General features: G+C 49.3%; 1 protein-coding gene and 1 non-coding gene across 8 annotated transcripts in view; both read left to right on the forward strand.

The window, feature by feature from the left end:
• Positions 1–20,415, forward strand: part of LOC144673114 (NACHT, LRR and PYD domains-containing protein 3-like) — a 404,245-nt gene that overhangs the window by 269,275 nt on the left and 114,555 nt on the right. The window lies entirely within an intron of this gene.
• trnad-guc (transfer RNA aspartic acid (anticodon GUC)) lies at positions 16,274–16,345 on the forward strand. Its single transcript has one exon. It is a non-coding gene; the product is annotated as a tRNA-Asp (tRNA).

Here is a 20,415-nt window from a genome sequence, read left to right on the forward strand (position 1 = left end):
TCCCTCATGCCTAACCATCTGACAATGCAGCGTTTGATCAGTCCTGACCCTCCGATAGTGCAGCGCTCCCTGAGTCCTCATCCATTGACTGCGCAGCGCTCCTTCAGCAGTGAGACCCTGATAGTGCAACAGCCTCAGTCCTGACCGTCCGACAGTACAGCTCTCCCTCAGTCCTGACCCTCCGACAGTACAGCTCTCCCTCAGTCCTGACCCTCCGACAGTACAGCTCTCCCTCAGTCCTGACCCTCCGACAGTGCAGCTCTCCCTCAGTCCTGACCCTCCGACAGTACAGCTCTCCCTCAGTCCTGACCCTCCGACAGTACAGCTCTCCCTCAGTCCTGACCCTCCGACAGTACAGCTCTCCCTCAGTCCTGACCCTCCGACAGTACTGCTCTCCCTCAGTCCTGACCCTCCGACAGTGCAGCGCTCCCTGAGTCCTCATCCATTGACTGCGCAGCGCTCCTTCAGCAGTGAGATCCTGATAATGCAACAGCCTCAGTCCTGACCCTCCGACAGTACAGCTCTCCCTCAGTCCTGACCCTCTGAAAGTGTATTACTCTCTCAATCCTGACCACCTGACAAGACAGCGCTCCCTCAAACCTCACCCACTGACTGTGCAGCGCTCCCTCAGTCCCGGTTCTCAGACAATGTGGCGCTCCCTCAGTCCTGGTTCTCAGACAATGTGGCGCTCCGACAGTCCTGATTCTCAGACAATGTGGTGCTTCCTCAGTTCTGGTTCTCAGACAATGTGGCGCTCCCACAGTCCTGGTTCTCAGACAACATGGTGATCCCTCAGTCCTGGTTCTCAGACAATGTGGCACTCCCACAGTCCTGATTCTCAGACAATGTGGCACTCCCACAGTCCTGATTCTCAGACAATGTGGTGCTCCCTCAGTCCTGATTCTCAGACAATGTGGTGCTCCCTCAGTCCTGGTTCTCAGACAATGTGGCACTCCCACAGTCCTGATTCTCAGACAATGTGGTGCTCCCTCAGTCCTGGTTCTCAGACAATGTGGCGCTCCCTCAGTTTTGTCCATCTGAAAGTGCAGCGCTCCTTCAGTCCTGGCTGGCTGACAATGCAGCCCTCCCTCAGACCTTTCCCATTGAAAGTGCAGCGCTCCTCCAGTCGTGACTCTGAGTGCTGCACTCCCTCCATCCCGACCCACTGACTGTGCGGCGCTCCCTCATTCCAGTGCCTCTGACAATGAAACACTCGCTCATTCAGACCCTCTGACTGTGCACCGCTCCCTCTATCCTGAGCATTTGACATTGCAGCAGTGCTGCAGCCCTGAATCTCTGACATTGCAGCACTCCCATTTTCCTGATCCCCTGATAATTCAGCACTACCTCATTCCTGACCCTTTGAGAGTGCAGTGTTCCCTCATGCCTTACCCTCTGACAGTGCAGCACTCGATCAGTCCTGACCCTCTGACAGTGCAGCGCTCCCCGAGTCCTCACCCACTGACAGCACAGGGCTCATTCAGTCGTTAGAATCTCACAGTGCAATACTGCCTTAGCCTGGACCATCCGACAGTGCGGCACTCCCTCAGTCCTGACGCTCCGACAGTGCAGCGCTCCTTCAGTCCTGACCCTCCGACAGTGCAACGCTCCCTCAGCCCTGACCCTCCGACAGTGCAGCGCTCCCTCAGCCCTGACCCTCTGACAGCTTTTTGCTGGGTACTGAGAATAAGGAATATGAAGTTGTGGTACAGATCACCCAAGATCCGATTGATCATTGAAAGTGTCTTATGATCTTATGGTAAAATTGTGGCCGTACATGGAGCCAATGCAGTCCCACACTAACGTGAAGAACATGAAGAGAAGACATTGATGTCCTTGGAGGAGCAGACAGGGTCACAGAAGCAGCCGACTTTACAGACACCACCCATCAGCTCACAGACACAAATGGAAAGTGCTGGGCTGACATGATCATTTTCCTGATTTTATATGGGTCAGTGGGTTTCCAGATGCTCCGTCCCTTATCCGATACCAGATGCCGCTGTGTCCAGTATGTTTATTTTGGGGTCACTGACAATGTCCAGATTCACAGGGACTCGGGCCCGGGCCGCCTCGCTATCTCATTCATGTTGATGGGTTGGGGGGGTTTGTCTCTCCAGCTGCCGTCCTGGTCCCAGCCCCGGGTCCGACTTGCAGAGTAACCCCGGCCCCCGGGAGTGGACACTCTCCACGGTGACGGGCTGCGGGGCTCCCCCGACAACTGGGAAACAAGGAGGCAACTCAGGCAAGCAAGGGTGGGTCAGCAGGACAGGGAAACCCGGGACAAGGCGGTAACTCAGGCCAGCAAGGGCGGTCAGCAGGGCAGGGTAACCCGGGACAAGGCGGTAACTCAGGCCAACAAGGGCGGGTCAGCAGGGACAGGGTAACGCGGGACAAGGCGGTAACTCAGGCCAGCAAGGGCGGGTCAGCAGGGACAGGGTAACCCGGGACAAGGCGGTAACTCAGGCCAGCAAGGGTGGGTCAGCAGGGACAGGGTAACCCGGGACAAGGCGGCAACTCAGGCGAGCAAGGGTGGGTCAGCAGGGACAGGGTAACCCGGGACAAGGCGGCAACTCAGGCCAGCAAGGGTGGGTCAGCAGGACAGGGTAACCCGGGACAAGGCGGCAACTCAGGCCAGCAAGGGTGGGTCAGCAGGGCAGGGTAACCCGGGACAAGGCGGTAACTCAGGCCAGCAAGGGCGGGTCAGCAGGTGCAGGGTAACCCGGGACAAGGCGGTAACTCAGGCCAGCAAGGGCGGTCAGCAGGGGGAGGGTAACCCGGGACAAGGCGGTAACTCAGGCCAGCAAGGGTGGTCAGCAGGGCAGGGTAACCCGGGACAAGGCGGCAACTCAGGCCAGCAAGGGCAGTCAGCAGGGACAGGGTAACCCAGGACAAGGCGGCAACTCAGGCCAGCAAGGGTGGGTCAGCAGGGACAGGGTAACCCGGGACAAGGCGGCAACTCAGGCCAGCAAGGGTGGGTCAGCAGGGACAGGGTAACCCGGGACAAGGCGGTAACTCAGGCCAGCAAGGGTGGGTCAGCAGGGACAGGGTAACCCGGGACAAGGCGGTAACTCAGGCCAGCAAGGGCGGTCAGCAGGGCAGGGTAACCCGGGACAAGGCGGCAACTCAGGCCAGCAAGGGCGGTCAGCAGGGACAGGGTAACCCGGGACAAGGCGGCAACTCAGGCCAGCAAGGGTGGGTCAGCAGGGACAGGGTAACCCGGGACAAGGCGGTAACTCAGGCCAGCAAGGGTGGGTCAGCAGGGCAGGGTAACCCGGGACAAGGCGGTAACTCAGGCCAGCAAGGGTGGGTCAGCAGGGACAGGGTAACCCAGGACAAGGCGGCAACTCAGGCCAGCAAGGGCGGTCAGCAGGGACAGGGTAACCCGGGACAAGGCGGTAACTCAGGCCAGCAAGGGTGGGTCAGCAGGGACAGGGTAACCCGGGACAAGGCGGCAACTCAGGCCAGCAAGGGCGGTCAGCAGGGACAGGGTAACCCGGGACAAGGCGGCAACTCAGGCCAGCAAGGGTGGGTCAGCAGGGACAGGGTAACCCGGGACAAGGCGGTAACTCAGGCCAGCAAGGGTGGGTCAGCAGGGACAGGGTAACCCGGGACAAACTGACTTGGGCTGAAGGGGGCCGACGGTCACTCACCAGCGGGAATTTAACCCGGGACAGCGTCTGGTTTCAAACCCTCTCCCTCCCACAGAGAAACTGAACCGGGATAAAGTGAACTTTGTGACCGGGTGGAGCCTCCATGGGGGCGTCCAGTCACCTCGAGACCCCCCCCCAAAAAACCCCAAAGCTAGAAAATCCCCCCCCCACCCCTGCCTGACTGATCCCCGCCCCCCCCCCCCCACCCCCAACACTGTAACCTTCACAAACTGGAAAGGGGACATTGATTTATTGATGATCAGTCGGTGTTTGGATCGATATTTAAAAACATTGACAATTTCCCGGGTTTGTGTGGGTCACATGAGCGGCCCCGTTTCCCAGCGCCTGTTTCTAATGGGGGAAGAGCCGAGCGGCTCGGAATTTAAAAGCCTGGGAATTGGTTTGGTTCCTTATCTCTGGGCCTCTGGTGTCCGGGATTCTTCACCTCCCTCACTCACCACCCGACCTGGAGCCGGAGGAAGCTGCCGCTCGCGCGCTCGGGGGCCGCCCTCACGGCGCCAGTCCCCAGGCCCCCCCCAGGGGCCCAGACCCCCGCCCTCTGACCGGAAACAGCCGTTGGCCATCATCACCCAGGCCCGGCCCGTGGCCATGGGAACGCGGCTTTACTGAGGGCACGGCGCAGGCGCGGCGTCATTCCGGTGACAGTCCCACGTGCTGACGTCAGCACGTCATCGGGTGTGACGCTGCGGCTTTCACGAGAGAGAAAAAAAGAGATGGAGCTGTCATTGAAAGTAGCCGCGCTGAGCACTCACTGCACACAGGGAGTTCACACCTGCATTTCAATACTAAATCTGAAGTTCTGAAATCAAATAAATAAAATATAAGAAATAATGAGATAACATTGCAACCTATCTGCGCAGAGGGAGCGAATGTTAGCTTTTCAGATCCAGAGACGATTCAGAGATCTAACCCATTAACCCGAGCTTGCCTTCTGCACAGAAGCTTCAGGGTCTGCTCAGTCTGTCCAGAATTTTCCGTTTCATTTTATTATTTCTGTCTTCAGTACTTTCCCCTTTAAAGATGAGATGAGAGTGACTGTCCTTGGCATTAAGGCAACTTTTGACCGTGTGTAACGTCAAGGATCCGTAGCAAAACTGGACTCAATGGAAATCAGGGAGAAAACTCTTGGAGTGATACCTAGCACAAAAGAAGGTTTTTGTTGGAGGTCAATCTTCTAAATTACAGGAGATCAAAGCAGGAGTTCCTCAGGGTAGAGTCCTCGGCCTAAACATCTTCAGCTGCATCATCAATGACTTTCCCTCCATCATAAGGTCAGAAGTGCGGTTGTTCACTGATGATGGCACAATGTTCAGCACCATTTGAGACTCCTCACATTCTGAAGTAGTCCACGTCCAAATGCATCAAGACCTGGACAATATCCAGGCTTGGGTTGACAAGTGGCAAGTAACATTCATGGCACACAAGCGCCAGGCAATGACCAATGCAGTCACACATTGGTAGCGGTCCAACAAGGGAGAATCTAGCCATTGCTCATTGAGTCCAATGGCATTGCCGTTGATGAATCTCTCACTATCAAAATCCTGGGGTACCATTGACCAGAAACTGAACTGGACTAGCCATACAAATGCAGTGGCTGCAAGAGCAGGTCAGAGACTAGGAACACTGCGGCGAGTAACTCACCTCATGACTCCCCAAAGACTGTCCACCATCTACATGGTGCAAGTCAAGAGTATGATGGAATACTCTCCACTGGCCTGGATGATTGCAGCCACAGCCCTCTGGAAGGTTGACACCATCCAGGACAAAATAACCCGCTTGACTGGCACACCATCCACCCAACATCCCTCCACTACCGGCCTACAGTAGCAGCAGTGTGCATCATTCAAATGATGCACTGTAGGAACTCACCAAGGCTCCTTGGATAGCAAATTCCAAACACACGACCGCTACCATGTAGAAGGACAAGAGCAGAAGGTGCACGAGAACACCACCAGTTGGAAGTTCCCCTCCAAACTTCACGCCATTCTGACTTGGAAATATGTCGCCGTTCCTTCGCTGCCCCTGGATCAACAGCCTGGAAATCCCCCTCTCTACACCACACCCCACCGCACCCCCGCTCCCCGTTAACAGCACTGTGGGTGTACGTACACCACGTGGAATGAACACGCAGCTCACCACCACCTTCTCAAGGGCAACTAGGGATCGGATTTTAATCCCCACAGCAATGACAACCGCACTTGCAGCTGACCTGGTCTAAAATTCTGTATCCCCTCCCTAAACTTTTCCACTTCTCTAGCTCCCTCTGACCTTTAAGATGTTTTTTTTTAAAGCTACCTCTTTGGCCAAGCTTTTGTCATCTGACCTAATATCTCCTTCTGTGACTCAGCATCAACTTTGTTTTATTTATAACGATAACGCTCTTGTTAAGACCCTTGGGACTTTTCACTACATTGTGACTCCTGCAGTTAGCGATGGTGGTATCATGCTAAGCATAGGTGCCTTGCAAGCGGTTGACCCTGGTTCGATTCCCATCCAGCGGAACTTGTTGAATTTTAAACCTCGCAAATCAGAAACCCCAAGCTCGGAGTTGAATTTGATCTGTTTCAATTAAATTTTGCTCCGAAAATACGGGCGGGTTTAATACAAATATAATTATTTCCCACCTCCAGTTATCTTCCATTTAAATTGTAATTCAGATGTATTCCTTCTTGCTGATAATGAATGTTTTCCCTGAGCTGTAGTGTGGAGCTGGGATAGAATTACTCGAATTTAGTAAAATTCAATGATTCTCTTTTCACTCTGCTGCTTCCCATTTCTTACTCGAATATCGATTTCCGCACAGGGATTGTTTTATTGTTCAAAAAGTGAGATACTGCTCACGCTGGGAAGCTGAAATGATAACAGAAGGTGCTGGAAACACTCAGCAGGTCCGGCAGCATCTGTGGAGACAGGAAGTGGGGAATCATATTTCAGGTTGATAGAAGTTTAACGAATAGACCCGCTATTGAATCTTCGAAACTGCCAGAGCTGCTCAGTTCTTCCAGTATTTTCCATTAGAATCATAGAATGGCTACAACACAGAAAGAGGCTATTCGGGCTGTCCAATCTGTGCTGGCCCTCTAAAGGAGCAATTCACCCACTGCTACTCCACGTAACCCTGCAATGTTTTACTCGTCAAATTAGTGCGGATTGATTCTATTAATAACAATAGCTGGCACTATCTGTGATTGTGGGATTGGTTCTATCAATATCAGTCTCTGGTACTGCCTGTGATTGTGGGATTGGTTCTGTAAATATCAGTCTCTGGTACTGCCTGTGATTGTGGGATTGGTTCTGTAAATATCAGTCTCTGGTACTGCCTGTGATTGTGGGATTGGTTCTGTAAATATCAGTCTCTGGTACTGCCTGTGATTGTGGGATTGGTTCTATCAATATCAGTCTCTGGTACTGCCTGTGATTGTGGGATTGGTTCTGTAAATATCAGTCTCTGGTACTGCCTGTGATTGTGGGATTGGTTCTATCAATATCAGTCTCTGGTACTGCCTGTGATTGTGGGATTGGTTCTATCAATATCAGTCTCTGGCACTATCTGCGAGTGTGGGATTGATTCTGTAAATATCAATCTCAGTTACTAGCTGTGAGTGTGGAATTTACTCAAAGTCTGACTCACAAACAAGCAGCGTTCGGTGTGGGGCTAAATATCTCATGCGTGAATTTCTGTAGTAAATCAGCAACTGAAATCAACATTTTCTGCAATTCACTTTGTATGTGAACAAAAGAACTGGAGATGGGGAAAAGGTCAGAGAACAATGAAAAGTCTGGACTTGTTCCTTTAAGAAGCTCAATTTGGGATCATTCCCTGCAGAAGATTTGCTGTTTAGGAGCCCATCTTCACAAAGCAATCCTGCAGAAACATGGGAGGAGTGAGAGAGTTAGCGAGTTTGCTGGAACCGTGCAATAGTTAATATCTGACAGGAACAGCCCCAGATTCATTCAATCGAAGTGAAACACTCGGTTGCTGATAGCAATACCCAGCGACACTGACCTGCAAGACTGCAGAGATTACAACGGGTAAGAGAGAGATAAATATAGGACTTTGGACCACTCGCTGGCACTGCCCCTGAGCGTGACATTAATACTGTCTTTGTCTCTGGTAAAACATCAGTGAGAGATGAGACTGCATCCTCTACATCTCCAATTGAAGCGTTCTAGGTAAAACTAGACTTTACACGGTTTCCTGGAACAGATGCTTTGTCTGACCGTCTGCGTCTCACTTCCTGAACTCATCCTGACTCTGTCTCTCACTCCGCGCTCTCCCCTTACTCTCTTGTACTGTAAAACAAAGTGGAATACGCTTAATGATGGGCCAAAGCGCAAAATTTGTATTTTCATCTTAATCAAACACATTTCTGCCTGTGAACAATATAATAATGTAAAATTAGATCTGTGTTAATCCAACCAGAACTGTGATTGATTTCAGCCCTGAATCTGGGGAACAGGCACTGTGAGCAGAGCTGGAAAACTACAACTAACCTCCGAGAATCGACAGAACAGGCCGAGCGGAGGGGGAAGCCTATCCCGGGAAGCCTATCCCTGGGGGCAGTTTGTCCTGTTTATGTGCAGGCTTGAACATTGTGCGAGAGAGAGTGTGTGAAAGGGGCTGGCGGGTTAGAATAATGTTCCTGTGCTTCTGTGTCCCTCTGATCGCCTGATTTCTGAGTCCCCATTGCGGAAAACAAAATGATTTCCCTGTCACAGGATCACCCTGCTGCCTTACTCAGCTGTGAAGTGAGAATTAAACAGAAAGATTTAGTTGATTTTAAGATTTCAGTAGAAGCGTAGAGAATGTGTCAGCGAATGGGTGATAGAGCGCGATCACTGCACCAATAAAAGAGGTTTAAGTCGAAACTGAGGCTTTTTCAGCGAACGAGGCCCTTTCAAAAGCAACCATTCTGGTCTCAGAGAGAGGAAGGATCCGGTCTGGGACTCTGGACTGTCCTATTTTCAATGGTATTGGAGAGTTTAGCAGCAGAAAGAAACAAAACGATTCATGCACTAGGGCAACCAGACTTCTCTGCATCTCACCGGTTGGATTATTTCCTTCACCCCCCCCCTGGCGGCATTCCGTAGGGATCGTTCCCTCCGGGACACCCTGGTCCACTCCTCCATCACCCCCTACTCCTCAACCCCCACCTATGGCACCTCCCCATGCCCACGCAGAAGATGCAACACCTGCCCCTTCACTTCCTCTCTCCTCACCGTCCAAGGGCCCAAACACTCCTTTCAAGTGAAGCAGCATTTCACTTGCATTTCCCCTAACTTAGTCTACTGCATTCGTTGTTCCCAATGCGGTCACCTCTACATTGGAGAGACCAAACGCAAACTGGGCGACCGCTTTGCAGAACACCTGCGGTCTGTCCACAAGACCCAAACCTCCCTGTCGCTTGCCATTTTAACACTCCACCCTGTTCTCTTGCCCACATGTCTGTCCTTGGCTTGCTGCATTGTTCCAGTGAAGCCCAACGCAAACTGGAAGAACAGCACCTCATCTTCCGACTAGGCACTTTACAGCCTTCCGGGCTGAATATTGAATTCAACAACTTTAGAGCTTAAACTCCCCCTCCCCCCATTCCCACCCCGTTTCTCCCCCCTCCCTTTTTTTTCAATAATTTATATAGATTTTTCTTTTCCCACCTATTTCCACTATTTTTAAATCTAAAACTAATACTTTGTTAGTCTTTCCACCCCACCCCCACTAGAGCTGTACCTTGAGTATCCTGCCTTCCATTCTTAATTGGCACTTTTCTTAGATAATATCACCACCTGCAACACCTCTTTGATCCTTTTGTCTGTGACATCTTTCGATTATCTGCTCCTATCACTGCTTGCTTATCCCCACAATCACCCCACCCTCAACTTCTCTCTCCCCCCGCCCCCACCCCCACCCCCCACCACCTTAGACCAGCTCATATTTCACCCCTCTCCTAACTATACTCAGTTCTGCCGAAGGGTCATGAGGACTCGAAACGTTAACTGATTTCTTCTCCACCGATGCTGCCAGACCTGCTGAGTTTTCCAGGTAATTCTGTTTTTGTTTTGGATTATGTGCCTCTTTTTTGTCCGTCCTGTCAAAATGTTCAACCTGAAGTTTTACTACTTTATAATCGATTTGCCAGATCTTTGTCCAGTCACGTAAACTATCTATCTCCTTATGTCCTCTTCACATCTTACTTTCCTACCTACATTTGTGTCATACTCACTTTCCTGTTTACCTCACCGGATATTCAAGTCTCATTTGTCACTTTTAGAATGTTGTGAATGGAGAGTCATTCCCGCCGGTAAATTTTGAAAGCGATAACAGCACGAACTACAATTTATAGAGCATTTGAAAACATGAACATTTCACCTGGTGTCAATCTCCTGCCTTCTCCCCACAATCCTGCACATTGTTCGTTTCCCAATCATCATTTAACCCCCTCTTGCTCTGGGAGAGGAAGTGGGAATGCAGCCTGTGTCTGGGACGGTGGGTATTAGAGGAATGGCCTCTGCTCCTCACAGACATACAGAAGTGGTCACATTAAAAATCCTTTGTGTGGTCCACAGGCCAGTCCCCCAGTACCCGCTGCTCCCAGGGGCATTTCCACTTCCTGTGCTGGCCGGTGCCCTTTTTCTGCTTGTGATCGGTAAGTGAGGAAGGTCCACGTGGATCAGGAGTGAGCGAGACCGAGAATGTGAGAGGTTGGAGCCTCAGGACCGAGCAGGGAGAGGCCAAAACGTTTTAAGTCGGGCGCAGGTGAAGGGCGAGGCCGGAACCATGTGGATCCCGAGAGAGGGAGGAGTGGCGAATGCAAACAATTATTTTGATATTGGGGAAGGGGAGGGGGAGTCAGGCCAGCATGGAGACGGGGGAGGGGGAGACAGGCCAGCATGGAGACGGGGGCGGGGGAGTCAGGCCAGCATGGAGACGGGGGAGGGGGAGTCAGGGCGGCATGGAGACGGGGGCGGGGGAGACAGGGCGGCATGGACACGGGGGAGGGGGAATCAGGGCGGCATGGAGATGGGGGAGGGGGAGTCAGGACGGCATGGAGACTGGGGAGGGGGAGTCAGGACGGCATGGAGATGGGGGAGGGGGGAGTCAGGGCGGCATGGAGACTGGGGAGGGGGAGTCAGGACGGCATGGAGACGGGGGAGGGGGAGTCAGGGCGGCATGGAGACGGGGGAGGGGGAGTCAGGACGGCATGGTGATTGAGGGTGGGAGGAGGGAAGCATGACCAGCCTGGACTTGTTTTTAGTGGGGGAGGTGGGTGAGAGGGAGGAAGAACTGGCTTGAAACAACTACCCTGATTTTTTTCGGATATTCTTTGAAATAAATGGCCTGTTAACCTAATCTTTCCGTGTGGAAGGGCTGTGACATTGAGAGAATTCTCTGCTTCATCCTCTGAATGTGATCTTTAGGGAGCGGGTCACATTCCTGCTGCAGTTTGAAACGTCCTCCACATGGTGAGGCCGCTAGTAATGCAGCACTCGGCCCTGTGCTGAGTCAGCCTGCATGGTGCACCCTGGGCTAGAAATTGGACTCCCTCTGCTTTCTGGATGGAGAGCAGAGAAACAATGACCGTCGGCCAGTCCTCAAAACAAGGGGATCTGCAAAACCTCCAGCACATTCGGGAGATGATCCTCGCTACATGTTTATCTCAACCGCGGAAATCTCTTCACCTGCCGCTCGTGCTTTATTCAAGAATTGTTTCAGTTTCCAGCCTTTCTCAGTGCCATCCCCGCATATAGGGAGATGTTTTCTTCAACTTAGTTTAGAGTGGACAAAATGTCCACTTGAGGTTTAATAATTACACCCAGTTGAAAATGGTCTAGAAACATCTGCATTCCAATAGAGATCAAACAAATCTCTAGATTGGTAGTCACCAATCCTTGTCATAAAGTATTCCCAGATCTTTTCGCTTCCCGCCACCAATATTCAGTCATTTCTGACCATTGCTGCCATTCTGTCCATTGACCATTCTCACACCCTCAGCAGGTTCTTATCAGGCTTTGTCCACTTTTATTACCATACCTTTCGGCCATCTGGACATCAGTGACCTTTTTGCTGGCGAGAGTTCGGCGCCTCCGGCAGATCCAGCCGCAGCAAGCCGAAAGTTATGTCTGGTTTTCTGGATCACGGAGCTGCTGACCAGGATTGAGCCGCTGTCTGCCGTGAGTTACCAGAAGGATCGAGAGGGAGGGGAGACGGGCCCTGTCAAAGAGAAGGGGCGAGGGAAGGTCTTGGGGAAGATTTTGAGAATAAGCGGTAAGATTTGTTCTTTATTTTCTCCTCCTGTAACATAGGGAAGGCCACAGTGGCGTTAAGCGCATTTGACAGGGAAAAAATAGATTATTGAATAGGCCTGGGGTCATGGAAAACAATGTAGAGTGTAAAACTAGCCAGAAAACCGTTCAAAACATCAGTCTGCACAATCGTTTCTTCAATGCTCCCGTTTAGATGTGCGTGTATAGGTCAAACTCAACCATTTCATTTTTTTAAAGATACTAATGTTTATTTTGCAACCTGAGTCAAGAGTTCGAAGGAATGTTTACACAATCTTTCGCTATTTCCACATTAAGTCACGATCAATACTCAAAACTAACAAAAATACAAAATAAAGGCCCAGCCTCCACAAGAAGCCAAACCTACGGTCCAATAATGTTTTAGAAAATGTTCCAGTGTCACTTCAAAATAGTCTGGAGGCAATGTAATGAAGCAAAGAGTTTAAGCACTCTGCTTCCGGTTCCGTCGTACCAGCTGGGTGTCTTTGGGCATTACGGTCACTCTTTTGCCATGGATGGCACACAGGTTGAAGTCCTCAAACAGGCCAACCAAGTAGGCCTCTCTGGCTTCCTGCAATGCTCCAATTGCCGCACTCTGAAACCGCAGGTCAGTTTCGAAGCCCTGGGCAATTTCCCTCACCAGACGCAGGAAGTACAGTTTGCAGATAACCAACTCTGTAGAATTCTGGCATCGGCAGATTTCTCGGACCGCGACTGTACCCGGCCTGTAGTGATGAGATTTCTTCACTTCCCCAGTGGAGAGGGCACATTTCCGGGCTGCCTTTGTGGCCAGCTGCTTCCTGGGCGCTTTGCAGCCGCTGGACTTCCAGGCTATCTGTTTGGTATGAGCTATCTCCACTCACAGGATCAACTTGACCACCTGCAATAGTGAACTCAGGTACATGATTTATGTTCTTGTCTGCAGAGCGCAGCACAAGCAATGATCATTGCACTGTTACTGAGGCAGATACTAATAGCTGCAATAAACAAAGAACCCTTTTATTCAATCCTATTCATTGTGAATTGACTGATTTCGGAGAGATTCAAATATTACTTTTGCAGATTTAAAGAAGGAGCTGAAGGCCGCCCAGCACACTGTTGACCTGCAGCTGGGCGCTGCTGCTGACCGGGCTGCAGGAGCGAGCGCACAGAAGGTGAAAAAAGTGAAGATCAAGGGCCGTGTGCAGCCTCCTGCTGCTGGACTCCATGGCAAAGGGGGTGGCCCTCCACAGAAAAATGGAAAACAGTGTCATTCACCCGGGCCTGGGTTGTAGACGAGCCGACTGCTGTTTGCAGGGATAATGGCTAAGCTGGAGGATGAGGAGGAGGAGGAACCACCTACAGCCAGAACCGTGTCAACCTCCACCAGCGGCACCGAGCGGTGGTCAGCATTGGTGAAAACCGACACTCTGTACAGTGACAGCGGAAAGGAGCCGAGTGAGGCAGCCAGAGGGAAGGAGGAAAGGCAGCAGGAGGCTGAGACTCAACGATTAGCCCCCGGTCAGAATGAAAACAGCCACATCAGGCCAATGAGACACAGAGCCCATCACCAGCTGCATTCACAGCCACATTCTGCTGGACTTCACTTGGTAACAGCTGAACTTACATGGGTGTGTAATGCACATGCACGGTCCAGCATCGCAGTTCGAACACAACTTTATCCACCTCCATACATACTAGAGTTCAGCTACCGAGTCCGAATGGCTGAAATGGAAGCCCCGATGTAGGAGAATGTTATCCGGCGTATAGAGAACGATAGACCGCGGGCCCAATTGAACAGCTGGACCAAGGTACGAGCATGTCCTCTGTGTGACAAGCTGGGTAAGAATTCCCTGTCCCATGCTGCCTCCCACAAATCAGCAGCTTCCTGTACAGTGTGTGATTGCCGTGTCCCCGCACATTATGATGAATTGTGTGAGGCGCCTGAAAACAGATTTGTGTGAATAGAGATTCTGCCATTGAATGTAGCGAAATTCACGTGGATCATCCCCCTGCCCCCGCCCCTCGGCCCTCTCCACGGCTTCTGAATTGATAGCCCTTGGATTTGTATGGGGAGCAAGATAAAGTATTCTGCGAGTTTCCTCTTTCCATTGAAGCTGTGAATCCTGGAAAGCTCATGCGGGGCATTTTTGGTCCCTTGGAGGGGAAGGACAGTGGCAATTGACAGCAGGTCTGAAGATGAAAAGTGGGTGAGTGTTTGTGGAACCCTCCCTCCATTACCTGAACTCAGGTCAAACTGAGAGGTCACATCATGTTCTCACCCTCGACTTTCCCGAGAATATGCTCACAAGCAATGGATCAGGGAGAATGGGGGCTACATCAATGAATTGGCCTTTTTCTCTGGTCATATCACTGGATTAGTAATCCAGAGAGGCTAATGCTCAGGGGATACAGGTTCAAATCCAAGTACGGCAGCTGATCGAATTTCAAATCAGTTGAGAAATTCTGGGATATAAAACTAATTTAAATAATGCTGACTCACATTAGACTATCATCGGTTGTTGTAAAAAAACATCAGGTTCATAAATATCCTTTAGGGATGGAAATCTGCTGTCCTTACCCAGTCTGGCCTGCAGAAATGTGGTTGTCTCTTAACCATTCTCAAGGGATGGGGATGCCGGCCTTGTCTGGGATGTTACATTTGAGAGAATGAAGAAAGTCCTTGCTCTACCGCTCTGTAAGGCATATAGTGGCCTGCCTAGTTCAGCCTCGAAGCTTTGAGTTATTCTTGTCTCCGGGTTGGGAATTTAAATGAGAAATCGCAGCGATTAGGCTTTGACTCGCTCTTTATGATGGTTCAATGTCCATCACTGAAACATTTTAAAAAATATTTTGCAAACAGACCAGCAGTTATTCCGAGCATTATGCAGACCTCAGGGGGTAACTGCCAATCAACCACACATGAATGCCGAAATTACAAAGTTGCAGGGCCCTCAAGAATCCATTTTCACACAAAGGATACCTGCTGGAGGCAGGATTGAAGAATGGGTGTGGGAAAGGAGATTTGAGGCAAGTACAATTCACTCAGGAAATGAAATCACATTGTCTAGTTTTCACATCCCATCGTATTTTAGCAGCAACACACATTTGCAGCCATCGGACTATCAGGGTCTCAAATTAATTCCCTAACTTTCAGAACCCTGGGCACAAGAAGGTGGAACTGCAACATCGTCAAATGTGTTTTGTAGCACCGGAACAATTGGAGACTGAAAAATTTAGAGAAGAGAAACCTGGTTATAAGCCGCCTGGTACATGCACTCTTCACTAGTGATGTCCTGCACAAGTCAAGCTGCAGGGGCGCAGCTTCTACAGCAGACGGGAGGAAGCCTTTACCCTTGAAGGTCATTGGATGAGTGCATATGTCAATCAGTAACCAGTTATTTGTAAAGCAATTGAATGCAGTGCATGTAATTCCCAGGAGCTGCTGGGTGGTCAACTGAACACTCGGTCTGGGTCCAAATGTTTCACTCAAAGAGCCTCTGTCTTGTGATTTTAATAAGCGAATGCGTTACCTTCTCGGAGTTCATGAGACAGCACCATCGACAGGATGGAGAGCCAGTGACGGGAGAGACAGAGCTGAACCGAATAATAAACAGCTGCTGCACAAATGCAAGACGGCGGCCCAGCAGGAGGCTGGACCCAATAATGAGAGGGGGCGGGGGGCTTCCCCCGTCACTGCAGGGTGAACATAAATATATGTTTTTCATTTTAACATTTGGGTATTTTTTCCCCTCATTGGGTTCCTGGTCGGGAAATGTTTCAAGAGGAAAAATAAATCCCAAAATGGGGTCAGAAGGAGTGTTATTTTGCCAGGATTTGCCACAAAACAGATAACCTGAATTAATGACATTTTCATTGTCTCTGAACTCTCCTAGACTTTCACTGCAGGTACAGGATTTACATTTTTTCGTCAGTCGTGCGCATTATTGAGCACAGGCGTGTGCCGCGTATTTACTGACAATTCCCCATATTGGCAACTTCCCTGGAAGTTTGGTGTGAGTGTTTCATCCGCGGATCTCACTGGCCGTCAGATTTTCCCATTGCTAAACCGAGACATTACACAAAAGAGGAATCCTTCACGATATGAACGTGCTGATCGGAGGATAATTCAATTTCTTTCATTCTACAAATCTATCAATTTGTGGGTTATTAAGCATCATAAGTTCCTGACAGCAATTGAACAACAGCGACTTCAATCAGAAGTCTCGGAAACAACTGATGGAAGCCCCCTCCAGTCCCACATTTTGCCACTTCAGCATTTTCATTTGTTACTGAGTGACGTTAACCCCAGGTTTCTCTACTCTGTGCCAAAGTTCTGCAGTTCCTCGTTAGTATAGTGGTTAGTATCCCCGCCTGTCACGCGGGAGACCGGGGTTCAATTCCCCGACGGGGAGTAGGAGTAGTCCTATTATATTTATTAAGAGGAAACACACGAAATGTCTTGGGCATTGGTTGATATGCCGGTGAGAGTGCAGATAAAGATTTGGTCTCAGCGACAGGGAGATTCAGGAACAGCGGTAGTTTTTAGAGATCCTGGAATATTAAAGTTCCCTGAGAGGAAAGGCCCTTCACACCAACAGTCAGTCGACCGTTTCCTATGTGTCCGAACACCCGACGCTGGCTCTTTCACTTCAACTGGTCTGAATGGGAATTTCAGTGAAATCAGTGAATTGACAGCTTGAACCCAGGACAGCTGGCTAAAAGAAGGTATATTAAAACCGAGAGGAACCGGCCACACTCGATTTAGTAATTAGTAATGACTAACGAGGCAGAATTCATTAATAATCTGACAGTAAACGCGCATCTTGGTAATCTGACAGTAAACGAGTACCTTGTAAACAGTGAGTGTAACATGACAGAGTAACTTACATTGTAACATCTGCCACCATTTTATTAATTTATTAAACGTATTTTTCCCTTTATTTCCATTGCTTTTGGACGGCAGCATTTCAGGATCCTGGCATTCATCCCCGCCCCTCGTAACATTTCCTTTCTTATCCCATTGCCTCTCCTTCAGTGAACACGATGATTCTCCTAATTCCAGTTCTATTTTCTGGTCTCTGCACTAACAGCAGCTCCTTGGCACAGATGTTATTTTCTCTTTTGATCTTTCATTGAGTAAAATTTGAAAGATGCTGAAGGCCATTCATATTCCTCTCTCTTCCTCGTCGCCAATCTTTCAGTTTTCTTTCTCTGTAAATCTGTTTGTCTCTTGAACTCCCTCCTAACCCTCTTCAATTCCCGACACCAAACCACAGCTCAGTCCCTACATTTAACCCACTGACTATTCCTTTAGCGAGATCTTTCTCATGATTGCAGGAGGGATTCCATGCATTTTTTTGTAACCTTGAACAAGTAAGATCAGCTCAAAACTATTTCCGCTGACTGGGAATCTCGGACCCAGTGCCACCGTCAAAGAGTTAAAGCCAGAATTTTTACCGAGGGAATTAGAAAAAAGAATTCTACACACAAAGTGTGCGAGAACTTCTGTAAACGGCAATTTATCTGCGTCAAATGATCATAGGACAAATTGCAGGACTCCAACCGACAATCTTCTGATAACCTTGCACGACACAGGGAAGCATCTAATAGGCCCTCCGACCACAACATCAACAATGCAACAGATATCATTTCTTTTTCCGCAACGTTCAGGAGCCTGAATCAGAAGGTAGAGAGCGCCCATTGCCCCCGTGTCTGATCCCTTCCTGAATCTGAGTTATCATGGTTTCCATGAACTTTCCTTCTTATTGTGTTGTCTAAACACTGAACCACAATGAGCTCACCAGGATCCCGATACTGGAGTTACTGACAGCTGTCACCTCTCTCAGTGTTAAAAGACGGGAATCGGGCGGAATTGGGGACAACACATTTCCTGGGAGACCGGATCCTCACTAAAAGACCGGGAAGGGGAGAGTCAGGAACAAAACAGCTGTGACACTCCGCTCTGTTCACTGACTCTTCATCCCTCTCAGTGAACCCAGTGCCAGGAATTATTGATATTAATGGTTCGTGAACAGCAAATGTCCTGCAGGGAATTATCCCAATTGGACGAGCTAAAGGGGCAAATGTCAGCTTTAAAGGGTCTCAGTCCTTGGCCACAGTCTGGGACATTTTGGTCAGCTTCTGATTGCAGTGAAATGTGAAAAGTCCCGCAGCGACATAATGTTCCAGAGATACAGACACAGTAACAATCCTAATATTGAACAATAATGGCTGACGCTGTTCCCATTTTACACCTAATATCTCTGGTAAAACTGCATGATATTAGGCAGACTGGCAGGCTGTTATCAGATGAACACACAGTACTTGAACATTCTAAACATCGGCCAATTGCGGCCCTGCCTCAGCTCATCTGCTGCTGAAACCCTCATCCATACCTTTGTTCACTCTAGGCTTGAATATTCCAGTGTTCCCTTGGCCGGCCTCCCATCTTCCACCCCACACATACCTGTGCTCATCCAAAATTCTGCTGCCTGGAACTTCACCTGAAAACATGGGAAAAGTCCGCTAAACTGGAAGACGATGGAAACAAAATCCGCGCCAGGGCGGGAACACTAGTGAACATTGTTAATGATCAGTTTGTTGATCACCCGTTTTTGCAGTTTGTTCAGTTGCTGAGAAATGAACATTTGTGTTCCTAAGCAAATCAGAATGGCATATTCTCCCAATAGATCAGCACAGAGACCGCTGTTATGCTCACTGTAGCAGTTTTCACAGTGACATACTTTGCTTTAAAATTCTGGCCATAGATCGCTGACAGTGACAGTGACAATTGAAGATTGGAAATGGAGCTAATTTGCGAATGAGAAGTAAGGCGGCCACTTCAGTGCTACCTTATGACGGGTGTTTCAGCGCGAAATGACGGAGTGCCTGCTCAACTTAAAGTTTGGTACTGCCATAACAATGACAGTGTTGGAGAGGAATTAATGTGTAAAGACTTTGCTGAAAGTTTGCTATTCTAATATATGAAGAACATGAACAGTAGATCTGCTGTTTCCAGACACCATATAGACAGAGATACATTTGGAAAGGCCGCAGTTTCTTCTGGCGAGAATCATGATTGTCAATAGGTTCGCTGTAAGAAAGAGGGAAACGAGATCAGTGATAGCGACAGCCAGAAAAATATCACAGTATGTAGGGGGAATGTTCAGATGTGCTCCGACTGAGAATTATGCGCCTTGATTCTTTCCTATCATTCATGCAGACACTTATTCACAACATGAAAACAATACACGCTCAATATCCTTCCAGTACACTTCTTTGAGACAGTATCAAGGCAGCAGGGGGCGGGGGTCACTCGGATTCTGTGTCTGGAATGGTACGGAAGAACGACCCAAGGACCATCGACACTCAGTCCTTGCTGACTGACCGCGCACCAGCCGGAACGTTGGAACTATCGTATTTGTAAATTGAAAGCTTCAGGTTACCAGCGAGCTGGAAGGGAATGAGTTTCCCCAGAGCTGCCTCATTGTCCCGATCTTCACACAGCTGATCAGCAACATCAGCGCTCCCCTTCTGAATGTTCAAAATATTCCGCCGAAAGCAAACCTCAAGCTGAAAAACTTCTCGCCCTCAACAGGCTGATATCTTATCCAATCTCTCTTTTTCTATTTATTACATGAGATATGGATATGCCTCCACGACCAGCATAAGTTGCTCATCCGAAATTGCCTTGAGAAGGATTGCTAAATTTACAAAGTGAAAGCACTTCAATCATTGAAGTAAAATTAGTTTTGAGATGTTGCCCTGTCCTCAGGATGATGCAAGTGAAGCTTGGAATTGGAACTGAATTGCGAATGAGAATTAAAACGATCACAGTGTTTACAAATTATGAGGGGTTCTTTAGCGAGAAATGGCCGAGTGCCTGTTGCATTTTAAATTTGGCAGTAAAAGCCGGGGAAGTTGCAAGTGCAGGAAACTGAAAGGTATTTCCACCTGGCTCTCAATCAGCGGCTTTAGGCGATTGGAGCAAATTGTGGAACCAGTAAATGAGAGAACAAATAACAGGCCGACTGCCCTCGGTGATTTATAAATCTATCCCAGTAACAGTCATACAGCAAAACTACTAAACCGTGGGGAGAGCTCACAGTAATTTTGCGTTGGGTTTACCCTCTGCTGGGTGATTTCGTGGCTAAATTGTCTGAATCTGAGATTGGAATTACGGCAAGTTAGACGGGAAAACATTGGTTTCTCAGCGACCTAGTTTATCCGTCGCTTACAAGTAGCTCAGCAATGAAGTAGACGTTGCGCGGTTCAGTATTTTAAATCGTTCCGGGCATGTTGGAGAATAATTAACAACACATTAGGAGTATATTGTGCTGCTTTTTTAAAAGACATCTCGAAGCAGCAAATGTTTTTTTGGCCTCGCCAGCAGCTGACTGACTGTTGAGAAATTTGATAATGGATAGACTTTGCTGACAGATTCAGTATTTGCGTGAAATTGTTGTGAAGCGAGTTATTGTTG

Source organism: Cetorhinus maximus, unplaced genomic scaffold, assembly GCF_964194155.1.
Source record: "Cetorhinus maximus unplaced genomic scaffold, sCetMax3.hap1.1 HAP1_SCAFFOLD_286, whole genome shotgun sequence".
Lineage (NCBI taxonomy): Eukaryota > Metazoa > Chordata > Chondrichthyes > Lamniformes > Cetorhinidae > Cetorhinus > Cetorhinus maximus.